General features: G+C 35.1%; 1 protein-coding gene and 1 pseudogene across 5 annotated transcripts in view; one reads left to right on the forward strand and one right to left on the reverse strand.

Annotated features, from left to right (window-relative positions):
- The window catches only part of LOC309629767 (leptin receptor gene-related protein pseudogene), a 336046-nt pseudogene extending 325027 nt beyond the window's left edge, over positions 1 to 11019 (forward strand). The window contains exon 2 of the transcript XR_014249492.1: positions 1627 to 11019. The product of XR_014249492.1 is annotated as a leptin receptor gene-related protein pseudogene (transcript). The remainder of the gene's footprint in view (positions 1 to 1626) is intronic.
- Positions 1 to 14149, reverse strand: part of NAALADL2 (N-acetylated alpha-linked acidic dipeptidase like 2) — a 1512458-nt gene that overhangs the window by 487586 nt on the left and 1010723 nt on the right. The gene's annotated exons all lie outside the window — the stretch shown is intronic.

A 14149-nucleotide genomic window follows, 5' to 3' on the forward strand; every position in this document is an offset into this window, starting at 1 on the left:
GGCAAAAGCACTGCCATTGGTCTTTCTAAATCTAAGATTCACCACTTTTGGAACTCATAAACTCTCACCCTTTGAGACAGTCACAGGATGCCCAATGCATTTGGATCTTGCTTCTTTTGGCCCACAACTGATAAGAGGAAATATATTCCAATACTGCAAAGGCCTAATTGCTCTATTTAAAATAACTATGTTTTGGTAAAGTGATCTTTTCACAGCGAGCACTTGTGAGATGAAAACATTACGCATCACACCTTGCAACCTGAAAATTTCATCTACTGGAAAAGTTATCTCCAGAAGAACCCTCTACAACCTTGCTGGACAGTCCCATATCGGGTACTGCTAACCGACCTTTGTACTGCCAAACTCCAAAGAACAGACTGTTGGATTCACATGATAAACCTAAAGAAACACCAAATCCTGACTGGAACTTCACTTCATCTGGTGACCTGAAAATAAAGATTTCCTGCAATTGAAACAGATGACATCTGATAAGACAGCTTTCCTAAGATATTGAGACGAGGCCTGTTAGAAGTTTGTCACCAAAACTTTGATAATGATATAACGCTTCAGATGAACTCCAATGTCCATGATGTTGATAACATATAGGACTTTAGATAAAAAGTGCATGAAAGTTCTCCCTCCTACCCCTCCTCATTACTTGAATATCATCTTAGTAGGTTTCTAATCCGTTTACTTTCCCTCCAACATGAGACACTACACCCAGGAAAAGTCCTTCCCTGACATCAAGGGACAAAAAGCCGCTGAAACCAAAAAACCTGACTTTTGATGAGTGATGCTATCAGAGAAAGTTCTCAATCAAAAGGGGGAAATGTAAAAAAATCATCATCATCAGCAGCAGCAGCAACCTCAATTAAAGAGAGTCAGGAGTCAGGAAAAAGGGAGCTCTCATGCCATATGATGACAGCAGAGCCCAACAGGAAGAAGAAAGACTCCTCTTCTTTCCTGGCAAGGACTCAGCCAATGGAAAGCCAGGACTCTTTTTTTTTTTTTTTTAACTATACCTCCCAACTTCCTTTTCCTCCCTATAAAAGTGTTCTCCTTCCCTTGCCATGAAGGGACTTGCACGTGGCTCACCATGGTTGCAGACTCTGAAGTGCAATTCTCTGTTGATCTTGAACAAACCCATTTTTGCTGGAGAAATATCTGGCAGTCAATTTATTTCAGGTCAATATGTATGATCAGGTGATGCATTCTTTCACTGAGCAAATATTCATTGATTCATTAGAAGCAGCAACATGTAGTAGCCAAAAGCAGTGTATTCTGGAGTCAGACTACCTGGGTTCAATTACAGACTTTACCACTTAGAAGCCATGCCATCTTGGGCAAGTTTCTTAACCTCTCTAGACCACAATTTCCTCATTTATAAAATGAGGATGATGACTGAACTTACCTCACAGGGCTGTTGTGATGATTAAAAGGGTAAATATATGTGAAACATTTAAAGATGCTTGGTACATTGTTAGCATTCAGTAGATTTTTTTATTGTTATTATTCATACAATTAATCTGACAAATATTTATTGAGTATGTAGTATGATCCAGGTACTGTGGTAAGCATGGGATTACGTGGTTGCCACATACAAGGCCCTGTATTAAGTTCTATGAGGAATAAACAGACAGTTCAGAAAATGACTCTGCCTTTGTATATATATTAGTTATCTATTGCTGTGTAGCTTAAGCAGCAAATCTCTCATTTCTGCTTATTTACATGTAGTGAACTATAAAAGCAGTGAATTCTACTAATTAATACTCTCCAGTTCTTTCTCAATAATCAACTGGCAATAATTTTTACCACTATGACTATGGTAATAGTTCTGGTTCTGTCAGAATTTTACTGTGTGGTTCATACTGTCTTGGCTGCTTCTTGCCTCAAGGCCCTTTTAATGAATCAGATATTCTTACTCTTTGCTTATGTAGGGAAGCAAAATTTGTCACCCCAAAATATACCTCTTTGGCATAAGGATTAATTTAGGGTGATTATTTTTAAGAAACAGAAGACTCGGGAAGTTTTTCTTGTTACCTCCCCTTAATTGCCTGAGAAAATTTAGATAAAGGGCTTGTTCCTGGAATAGAGCTCTCCCCAGAGGTATTTGCAAGTCATCAGGGCTAGGAGTGGTGGGGGAAACTTGGCAGGGCCTACAGATCAGGGTCCACTCTGTGTCCCAGTGTCTACGCAGGGCCCAGCGAACATTTGTTTGCCAAATATTTGTGTTTCTGTCTCCATGTGAATTGCCTTCCTCCCCTCTCTGAAGTTCTAAACCACTACCCCCACCATCTTCTTTTGTCTTTAGCTGAAAATGGTATTTAAGGTGAGGATTTTGGCCATTTTATCGATTTACTCACTTTTCCTGCGTCTCCCATGTATACATGCTATTATCAACTGTTTGATTTTCTCCTGTTAATCTGTCTCATATCAATTTAATTCTTAGACAAGCTAGAAGGACTTATAAAAGAAGAGAAAAAATTTCTTCCTCCTCAGCACCTATGTATTTTGGTAGTAGCTGAGCAATGTTCAGTCATTTTTTTCCTCTCCTGCCTGAGTGCACTGTGGCTGTATTTATGCTCTCTGAGAGCTTGTCTCTGGCGAAGGAATTCTCTCCATGAGATCACCAACTGCATTCTTCTTTTTTCTATAAATGGCAAATATTCCTATTCTTTGTATTCTTTTAGTTACTATAATGATAATTTTACGTTTTGAATGTGAGTTGGAAAAAGGCCTTTGTTGGTGTCCTCAACTCTCCTAATTTTACTGAAGACATTGATTTTGTATTCATTTGAGCAGTCGTCCTGGAATGTCATATTAGAAAATTTGAAGAGTACCTTCCATCTGGGAAGATGCTTTGTTTCCTTGATTAATTTAACTGCATCATTATAAATTAGGTTTTGTTTCTTTGGTTCTTCCATTAACAAAAGTGTGAGTGGAGATGCATCCTTCAGCCTTACACTTTGTACAAAAATAAAGTTTTAAATCATGCATTGCCGATTAATAGGAATTATTCATACTCCCACTGCTAAATCATAATCCCTCCCAATTTGTTTGTACAATGAAACATCATTGTTATCATCAGGTTTATTTTCCATAGGAAATTAAACATAAGCAGGAAATGCAGTGTTCCTTTTTCTCATTATGTAAAAGGAAAAAAAAATGAGCCTCTCAGGCTTCATCTGGGTCATGTTGAACAGACCATGGTCAAGAACAGAATCTAGTGTCACACCAAGTCACATATCTTCATAACCAGGAGGACATTTTGACTGTGGTCACTGAATGACCATTCACTAATCTGATGAATCTGTCAAGCTCTAAGCTCCTATTTCATAATCTACTTTTGAGTATATTAAGAGAAAACGCTGATGTGTACAAATAGATCACATTAGTATAAATGAAGGCCTCCCCAAATCAACTTTTATTTAAAAGCATAAGAAAAAGAAAACACAAAAAGGAAAAAAGATGTTACTGATAAATGTCACTCAAATTACCTCAATTTGCTAGTAAATTTGATTCTTGCTTTATCTACCTTAAAATGTAAATAAATCCTCAATACTAGATTCCTTTTTGAAATCATACACATATTTATATTCTGTATTCATCTCTGACTTCAGCCATAAAATATATAAGATCGTTTATATCTATAATGCAAATATATAGGTTATTATCTATTATGTAGACATATTTACTATAATTTCTTTTAATAGAGAATTCCTTATGATTATTTATATAATATTAAATGGCAAAAAAAGATACATAAGCAACTCCTCCATAAAACAGGTTAACATAATCTTCTGAATTAAAAAAAATACAGTGACTAAACCAGCTTTGGTAATCATTCACAAAGTAATACAATTCCATATATATATCATACCTTGTAAATGGATCTTAATAGATATGAACATGTAGCTTCAATATGCCATAGAAAACTTTACTGACCCTATGACAGGTGTGAAACTTTGTGATATTTCATTCTTATAAAAATTTTACTGTGGAAAATGTCAATGTATAAACAGGTAAAAAGAACAGGACAATAAAACTCCAGGCAGCCATCGCCCAGCTTTAAAAACTCACCAATTTGGAGGTGTCCTGTTTTTCATCTACACCCCACCTAACCGGATTATTTTGAAGTAAATCCCACATATTCTTTTACTTCAGTTTAAATATTTCATGGTATGTATCATTAAATAGAAAGACTTTTTCTATATTATATCTGCAATACTATTATGCCACTATGAAAAATTTAAGATAATCCCTAATACCATTTGTTTTTTTCTTAACTGTTATTTTGATTCAGTCAGAATCATGGAGTCCAGTTAGGCCCACACATTGCATTGGGCTGATAGATCATTTGTCTCTTTCATCTTATAGGTAGCCCTCCCTCTCTTAACTCCCTATGATTTATTTTTGAAGAATCTGGTCATTTGTTTTGTAGAGCTTTTCACAGTATGGATCTTGCTGCTTCCATCCTCATGGTATCATTTAAAATACTTGCTTCTGTGCATCCTGTAACCTGATAGTTAAATCCAGAGTCCTGATTGGGCTAGATTCAGAGTTTTTACAAGTACACTTCGCAGATGTAGAATTCCATCATGAGGCACATAATGTCTGTTTCTCTCTATCCCACTTCTCCTCCCACTCTTTCTTATTAAGGTCCACTGTTGCTTAGTGCCTAGATTCATTATCTCATTGGGGGATTACAAAATCATAATATTTTAATTCTATCATTCTTTCTTCATGTATTAGCTAGAATACTTCTTCAAAGAAAAAGTGTTCCTGTGGCACAATGTTTTATAGGAAAGTTAGGTTAAATGCTTAAGTATTTCTTAAGTTGGTTGGTTCTCTAACAACCTCTGATGGTCCCCAACAGGTTTATATTTTAGTATCACTATGCATTCAAGGATTGTTTCACTTTTGAATATGTGAAACTCATTCAAATTTAGTTATCTTAGAGTAAAAAACAAAAAAAAAAAAATTAAACTAAGACCGTACTTTCAGTTGAAAAAGATAATAAAAGAATAAAATTAAAATTCTAGAATATTTGCCCAATATACTGAACGTATAGCTTGTGTTAAAAAGCAGACGTTCCCCAGTTTTTAGAAAGCTAATAGTACTAATAAATGTAGACTAATAAAACTAATAAATGTAGTATAATAATATAATCCCACTAAATTTTATTTCCAAAGATCTACAATGTTTTGTCTTCTTACTATGTGCCAACTTCTACGCCAAACCCTTTGTGTGATTTACCCTGCAGAATACTCACAACTTTATAAAGAATAGATTATTACTAACACTTACACTTGAGAATATCTAGCCTTGTTAGAAAGGCTGAATGATGCTTAATATTATACTTATGCCCTGTTTAACCTTGGGTCCCTGAAATTCCTAGGGGATCTGTGAATGGCTCCAGGAGATCCACCATCCTTCTGAATTTATCTGTGTGCATGTACATTTTTCTAGAGGGACTCCGTATAATTTTAAGCAAATTTTGAAAGGAAACCATAATTTCCCAAAAGTCAAGAATCAATGCAATATCTGGGTTGATCAACAAGAGTTTGATGAAGACATTGAGAACTGAGAATCTAGTTGATTTTATTTGTGCAAACATTCCACATATCTACCTGATATTAGAGACAGTAGCTAGCCACCTTCCTTTGGATATATTTTTCTAATATGCATGACTTTATACCTAAAAATGTACAGAACCTCAAATGTATCTTCTACCTAAGTTGGAAGATGTTTTTCTGATGCCAAATAAGACTTAGTCATAGACATTGCTAGATGTTATGTAATCTAGACTTGAAGTTCCAATAGGTATGCATCTGTTAATGCCATGAAATACAAAAATCTGTTGCATTTAATTATAAAAGAAATTCTTAAAACTGTTTCAGAAAATAAAGATCTCTAAGGAAAACACCATCATCATTAAATAAAATATAAATATGTCAAATAAACACCGTTCACTTTAATATATGCACTTGGCAAGAATAGCAGGCATAAACGTAAGACTGATTTCTCCCACCATCCCTAACAATGAATTTCATGATAGACACACAAGTCTATTGGTGATTTTCTCACATAAATTTTTACATTACTCATATCAACTTTAGTTAGTTTCAACAATATTATTGGTGCTATTTGTACTGTTTTTCAATGAATTGGCCATTTTTTAGTTTAACTCTGTGTCCTTCATCCTACACTCTACCTCTAATTGTTAGAAATAAATCACAATATCAGATATTTGCTACTGATAGAATTTCAAAGGTACACTCAATGCCAACTTATTGACAGTTTTAATACTGTATTCTAAGTACAGATCATTCTTTTACTAACACACAAACCCACAACCCTTTTTGCCCTGATGGGTATTCTATTTCATTTCTGCTTAATGGTACTTTTTATCACTCTGTTCATTAGGATAATCATCCTGGAACCACTAAAATGAAACACACTAAATGAAATGCTGCGGGGGACAGATTACCAATATTTCTAATTAAAGATACTGCTGACCATAAGCTAATTAGAGTAAGCAACATTTTAGGCATGATACAGAAACTATAAAAATATAAATTACTAGGATTAAAGATAGTGTGTTAGTTGAAACTATCAGGCTATATAAGGTATGTTTACATTGAATTAAAGATAATATTGGGTTGGATTCGTTTCAGTGGAATTTTATTTTAGTTTTTTAATTATCTAATTCCTGGAAAAGACCACACTTGGCAGAGTCAATATTTAGATCCAAGAAAGAATAGACATTGCATCCACAATCCTCACCCATCTTTTTTTCCCCTTTGCCTCTGTAAGTTAAATGGAGAATTGAAATATTATCTCATTGATACAAGAAACGTTTAAACCTTCACTTAAATGACTCAAGTGAAGATTTTTTTTTTTCCTGCTTGAATGAATTTATTTTGTTTTTGATGGAGATGTCATTGCTAATGTCCAGGGTGAGGGGTAATATAAGCAAATGAATGAATACTCACATTTTTACATTTTTCTAGACAATAACTGAATAAATCTTTCCTATTTTAACTTGTGAATGTAATTCTAGAATATATTAAGTCTTAGTCTGGAAACTAAAATTTAACCCTTTGGAAAACAGAAGGATGGAAGAAGGGCAATTCTGACCATAGAGGTCAGGTCAAAGAACAGGCCTTGTTTGTCAGGGGCATGCTCTGTGACATCAAACACTAGCTCCAGGGAAGAGAGAAAATACTTCCTACAAGACACTAGGAAGAATATGTTTGTCTAAAGCTAAAATCAGAAGTCTTTAACTGAATTCTAAAGCAGAATGAAACATTTGAGATATAACAGTAAACTCAGAACTATATAGAAATATTTTCATTTTCAAAATAAGAAAACCAATAAATGCAGAAAACTTTGTTCTAATGAAACCACTATTAAGCTTCATAAAAATCCTAGACACATATTTAAATATGTGATATGTAAGCATTTAGAGAAGCATATATGGATCAAAAAAGCCCAAACTTGTTCAATAAATACAAGACATGATAAACCCCCTCTCTCTTTTCTTCATTTATCTCTTTTCTTCTTCAATAATAATAAAAATTTAAAACAAAAGAATAAGAAGAAGGAGAAAGAGGAGGAGGAGGAGGAGGAGGAGAGGGAGAAGAAGAGAAAGAAAATGATCTGTCTGATAGATACATAGAAATTTTTAAAAATATACTGATTTTATGTACAGTGAATAAGATGGGTAAATATCAGTTAGAACTCATAGAACAAAAGTATATTTAAAGTTGGTGGAATAAAGATTTTCAAAGATTACTATGAATGAAAGAATTATTGAAAGAAAGGTAATATGTTGAATTCTCGAGACAGGTAGCACAGTATTACTAAGGGCAATGTACTAAACCACATGAAACAAATAAGAAGAGATATTAGTGACTGTCTGCATTTAGGTAACCAAAAAATTACCTAAGTATGGGAGAGAGGAATCAAGGTTGGACAATAGTTCAGTTAAAGGGGAAAGAAGGGCGGGGCCATGGCAAGAAGCCGGAAGCAGCCGCGGCCCCACCTAGGAGACAGGGCGGGCGTTAAAACTCTTGTGGCATTATCCTTCACTGGGGCTCTTGGGCTGACTTTTCTTATGCTGGGATGTGCCTTAGAGGATTACGGTGTTTACTGACCCTTGTTTGTCCTGATATTACACGTCATCTCTCCCATCCCCTATTTCATTGCCAAACGAGCAACGTATGACGCCTATGCAGCAAGTAGTGCCTGTTGGGAACTGGCTTATTTTTTCACTACCGGAATTGTTGTTTCTGCCTTTGGATTTCCTGTTATTCTTGCTCGTGTGGCTGTGATCAAATGGGGAGCCTGTGGCCTGGTGCTGGCAGGCAATGCAGTGATTTTCCTTACAATTCAAGGTTTTTTTCCTTGTATTTGGAAGAGGAGATGATTTTAGCTGGGAGCAGTGGTAGCACGTGCTTTATTCTGAAAAAATGCATTTAATTTCTTAGAATTCATACTGTATGTATATGTGTGCACATGTGGCCTTTTACTATGAAATTTCATATGCGGTTTTTTTATACCTTTGTAATCATGTTCACTTTAAGGAGGACTACATGGGGAAAAGGTTAGTTTTATTCCCAGCCAGTAGATCTCTCCATTTACTCAAGTTGAATTATGTTATTTGTTTAGCTGTTCATATAGTCACGGTGCTCTCAGAAAACATGTTAACTCAGTCTTGTAGACAGTTGCTCACTCAGTGTGCTGCATCTCCACCTTTTCCCCGGGGACGTGCTAGAGTGGGCACATTGCACTGGGGCTGTCTCAGCTCTGCTCAGGACTTCCAAGAAATACCTGTGGCCCAGAGAGACAGAGGCGGCTCCCTCTTTATGTTGCAGACTCTTGCTTCTCCAAGTGTGGTGCATAGACCAAGATCATTAGCATCTCGAAGCGTGGTGCATAGGAGCTTATTACAAATGCAGAGTCTGGGGCCCCATCCTCAACCTAATACATTTTGATGAGACCCCAAGTGAATCGCAGGCACATTAAGTCTGAGAAGCGCTGTCATGAAGGAAGAAGCATTGCCTTCCCCTTGGCTGAACCCCTTAGCCTCTCTGGGCATTAGCTGCTTGTAAAAACTGTTTCCCCTGCCCCTCATATGTTGAGGCCTACTTCAGACTATCCTTGGTATTTGTGAAATGTCCAAACCTATAATTTATAGCCTGTTCCTCAAATTTGTGAAGTGTTCTCAGTAGGGAACAGCTATGGCTTCACATTGTCTGAAAGGCAGTGGCTGCCTTCACAGTGCTGGGGGGACAGATCCCCCACTGGGAGGCAGGGGAGGGAGGCTGGGCTGGAACTGGCCCCTGCTTTAGCAGGATGGGGAAGAATGGATAAGTAATGCTGTTTAATTTCCCTTCATCCTCTGACATTTCTCCCCAGCTCCTTCCCTATGCTTCTCCCCACACACCCTCACCAGCCCCTCCAGCCCCCCAAACACACACACTCCCAGCAGTTCCCATTTGCCCTAACTTCTTCATGGCTCGGCTTCTCCTTCCTATAGAGACGTGGAGCCAAGTAAGCAAGCAGAGGGTGAGCTGCTTAATCTTATTTACATGCGATATACTTATTGTCCTTCATGCCCTGTAGGACTTTTAAAATATATATATATATATATATATATATATATAAAACACTTTATGCCACTTTTAAATGAGTCATTGAGAATTCATTTCATGCTGGGTCCTGTAATCATAGGTTTTCTAGATCAACTTTTTGTCCAAGACCTATCGAGAAAGGGAAATATGGGAACTAGAACCACGTGTAGAATATAAGCAATGATTTTAAAGCATTGTTAATGTGTGATAACTGACATACATTGAAAACACTGAAACCTTGAAGTTTGTAACTCCTTCATATTCTGTAATGATGCTGGGATCAGAAGACAAGAGTAATACCTAAAAGGATAATGTGCAAAGTGATATTTTAGCCTTGTGCATGATTTTATGTTTTCAATGTACTATGTATGTATAGAACTGTTAAAGTTGTTATTTCCAATATGTATATTAGAAAAATTATATAGACACTTTATAATTTTAACAAGCATTTTTAATAACACTTGCACTTACTGTATTGTAATAAATTTCACTTTTTAACAGAAAAGAAAAGTTTAATTTTAAAACTTTTTATTCTGATGTCACCTTGCTTAAAAGGTAACAAAAATATGAAAATTTCTTGGTGTTCTGAAATGTGCGGTTGTGAGCAATAATCTGTCCTGCATTAGAATAATAGCAATAAGTTGTAAGATACCATTTTGGATGTGTAGTTGGCTTGGAATAGCTTTTCTTTTCCTAAGATGGAGATACTGTTTAATTTATACTACCTTTTGCAAAAATGCCCTTGTTGCTTATACACATTTAAATAACCAAGGTAGCCTTAATGTGTAGGCTTAAAGCATTGCCTCTTGAGTGTATTTCCAGAATGATATAAAGTACTTGCATATAGAATATTTGTAGTTATTCCCTACTAATGGAATGGTTTATCAAAGTGATAGATTATTGGATTTTCTATATGTCTGAAACAGAGGCATTTATTCTACAGCACCTAAGTATCATTAAAGTAATAAATGTCTGTAGGGAAAATAAATAAATAAAGGGGAAAGAAAATAAGTGCTGTACGGATTATAGGTTCCCTCAGTGGGGAGGTGGTTAACACAAAGTGAATTATGGGAGTCTGAACAAGGGTGTTGATGGTTTCTCTTCACTCCTCCAGCTCAACTACTTTCAGGTTATTACCCTCGGTATTTTTACATTAATATAAAATTCATTTTTTAAATGATAGGAATGGATTTAGTGGAGAGGAGCTTCATGTTAAGCACTCCAGTTTATTAATTAAAAATTAACTTGTTTGATTTTGTATTACTTATTTCAGTTGATAATCTCTTAAAGTAGCACATCTACTTATTACACACATACATTATTTTTTATGCATTACAAAAGATAACCTAGTTTTCTTTTGGCAATGATCACAGAGAAGTTAAAGTTTAACTCGACAAAATCATTACTGTTATAAAAAGGGAAGCATTTGGTCTAATCAGAAGGTTTTACAGAAAATAAATATTTCTTTCACAAATTCATCTCTTGATATATGCTGCATGGCAAAACAAAATTAAGTCAACAAACTTATAACTTCCTAGGTACAAAACATTTTGAGAGCTACATTATAGTTAAAAAGACCTCTTGGAAGTCAATTCTTCATGGGTCTCACGCTTATGTATATCTTGTAAGCAGAAGCACTGACTGCCTTTGTTCTGGGCTATCATTTCAAGAAGGTTTACATAGTGAACAGACATGGAAAACAGAAACAATATCTTTCTCTCAAGTTTAATGTTCCTCTTGGGTGACACAATGCATTGTGTGTGCTGATGTCACTTGTCCCCTCTTTATGTCACCCTGAACAAATTGGAGACTGGGGAAGAGGCAAAGGAAAATGCTGATATTCTGGCTATTGCTATCGTGGTAAGTAATAGAATTCTTTGTCTCTGACTGAGAAGGCCTGTGTCTTCTGCCAGCACCCATGAAACTGTGGCAGGCTTACTTGTTAGCTGGAAAGTAAGGTAGAATCCCAGACCCTTCACAGCTCTCAGGAACATATAAAACAGAACTGCTGCCTTTAAAAGGGGGTCAGTCTACTTAGGGAGAACACTGATGGAATAAATCAGAGCATACATATAAAAAATAAAACATTTCATAGCACATAAAATTTGATCCAAAACATATGAAATATTAATTCGAATGTGATCTTCTGAATAAATTAATGTTAAAACTTTTAATTCTAAGATGATTTACTTATAATAGTGATTCCTTAACTCAGTTATATAAATCTTTGGAGAGCTACATATAGTGAAAGGCTACTGTCAAATGTACAGTCTTCTAATTAAAAAAAAAAAAAAAAGAAGTCCATATTTTCTGAAACCACCCCCAAAGGAAGATAATATATACATAATTAACCATAGCTTCTTACAAATACCTCTCCCAGGGCTGCTGGTATTTAAAATTCCACAAATTGAAAGCATTTTCCATTAAAAAATAATAACCCTAGAAGGCTATAATAAGAAAGATCAATAATAACAAGTGTTGGTCTGGAGAAATTGGAATCATCGTATACTGTTGGTGGCAATGTAAAGTTGTGCAGACAGTTTGGAAAACAGTTTGAATGTTCTTCAAAAAGTTCAAACATAAAATTGTTTTCATATGATTTAGCAATTCCACTCCTGGTTATACATCCAAGAGAATTCAAAGCACGTATCCACACACAAAAAGACTTGTACATAAATGTTAATATTAGCATTATTCATAATAGCCAAAAAGCAGGAAAAATGTCTACCAATTAATGAATGGATAAACCAAATATGGGATGTCCACATAATGGGAAATTATTTGGCAATAAAAAGGAATAAAATACTGATACATGCTGCCACATGTAACAATGAACCTTGAGAATATTATACTAAGTGAGAGAAACCAGTCACAAAAGACAGCATATTGTATTGATATTATTCTATTTATATATGCATTATATTGTATTGCACTATTCCATTTAAAAATGTCCAGAATAGAGAAATCCATAGAATCAGAAAGTAAATTAGTAGTTTCAAGGTAGCCTTCCCTGACCCCTTTCCTAAAAAGTGGGTTAGTCTCTTCCTAAGTGACTCATAGCCTCTATATTTATCTCTATTGTGTATTTTCTACATGGTGCTACAAATGCCTTTAAGCAATTTGAGTACTGAGACTGTTTCATGTTATGCTGCCGAATCTTCAGTATTTAAAACCATTCATTCATTCAATACATAGTTTTGAGTAGCTACTATATGCCAAGCAATAAGGACACAGCATAAACAAATCAAGATTTCTGCTTTGTGGAATTTATATTGTAATAGGATACATAGTAAGTTCTCAACAAGGATTTGTTTAATAGAAGAATGAATGTGAAAACTATTTTTTTAAATCTTAGAATCAACTGACAATCCATAAAAGAAGGACTACATTTACAATAAAATGCTAAAAGGAAGTGAACACTTTGTCTTTCTGAGTTTATACTTCTCAGGGTCTAACAGATTCAATAATAATTTTGACCAACACATGGATGTCAACCCTCTTACTAAATTTATTCCATCACACAGTATTAAAAGCATCATTCTAGATTTAATTAATCCCATTCACAAATAGTGATAAGAAGCATTCAAGCCATTAAAATGAAAGTGATAACCCAGAGGCAAAATAAAAATCTACTTGGATGATCTGCATAATTAAACTTACATTGCCTCTAAAATAACAAAACATGTAGAGTGTGCATTCAGTACTTAGTTATAAAGTAATCTAGTTAGGGACTTATAAACATCCTATTAAAATTAACTATAGCACTAACTGATTTAATGCAATATGTAAAACCACAATTGTTTCAGCACTTATGGCATAACGATGCTTCATCTACAGTGAGTGAAGCCAACATACATACACAATTCATTAAGTGCATTTTGTTAACTTGGATGTAGTCATGATTACCCATCTCTTATGTAGTAAAATAAGATTAGCATATTGGGATTATCAATTTTATTTTTCTGTAATCTGCTAAGATTGGGAATTCGATTAAATAAACTGTATGGCTCTTTTAAATCTACAATCTATGATTCTATAAATTCAGTTGAGCTATTCTGACCTATATGTTTTCACATTTTAGAAGTACATATTTTTTTTAGGATAGCATTTTTAGCACTTTCTTCTGCAGACCACTATTGTCCTACAAAAATATTAAAAACTGGTTTATAGTGGGGAGAAGGGGAAGTCAAAGAAATTTGGGTAATATTAGATTTTAAAAGTTAAAGTGGTTAATTTATTGAATGATTTCTCAGATCCTTATCATCTGACAGATTCTCAAGTAGGGGAAGAGAGTATCCCGTTCAACTATAGGATCCTTTTTTTTTTTTTTTCTTTTAAACATACCCATAGGCATTCCACAAAACTCACTTTGGGGGGCTTCCCTGGTGGCACAGTGGTTGAGAATCCGCCTGTCAATGCAGGGAACATGGGTTCAATCCCTGTTCCAGGAAGATCTCACATGCCGTGGAGCAACAAAGCCCGTGCACCACAACTACTGAGCCTGCGCTCTA

Source organism: Balaenoptera borealis, assembly GCF_965194805.1.
Source record: "Balaenoptera borealis genome assembly, chromosome: 5".
Classification (NCBI taxonomy): Eukaryota; Metazoa; Chordata; class Mammalia; order Artiodactyla; family Balaenopteridae; genus Balaenoptera; species Balaenoptera borealis.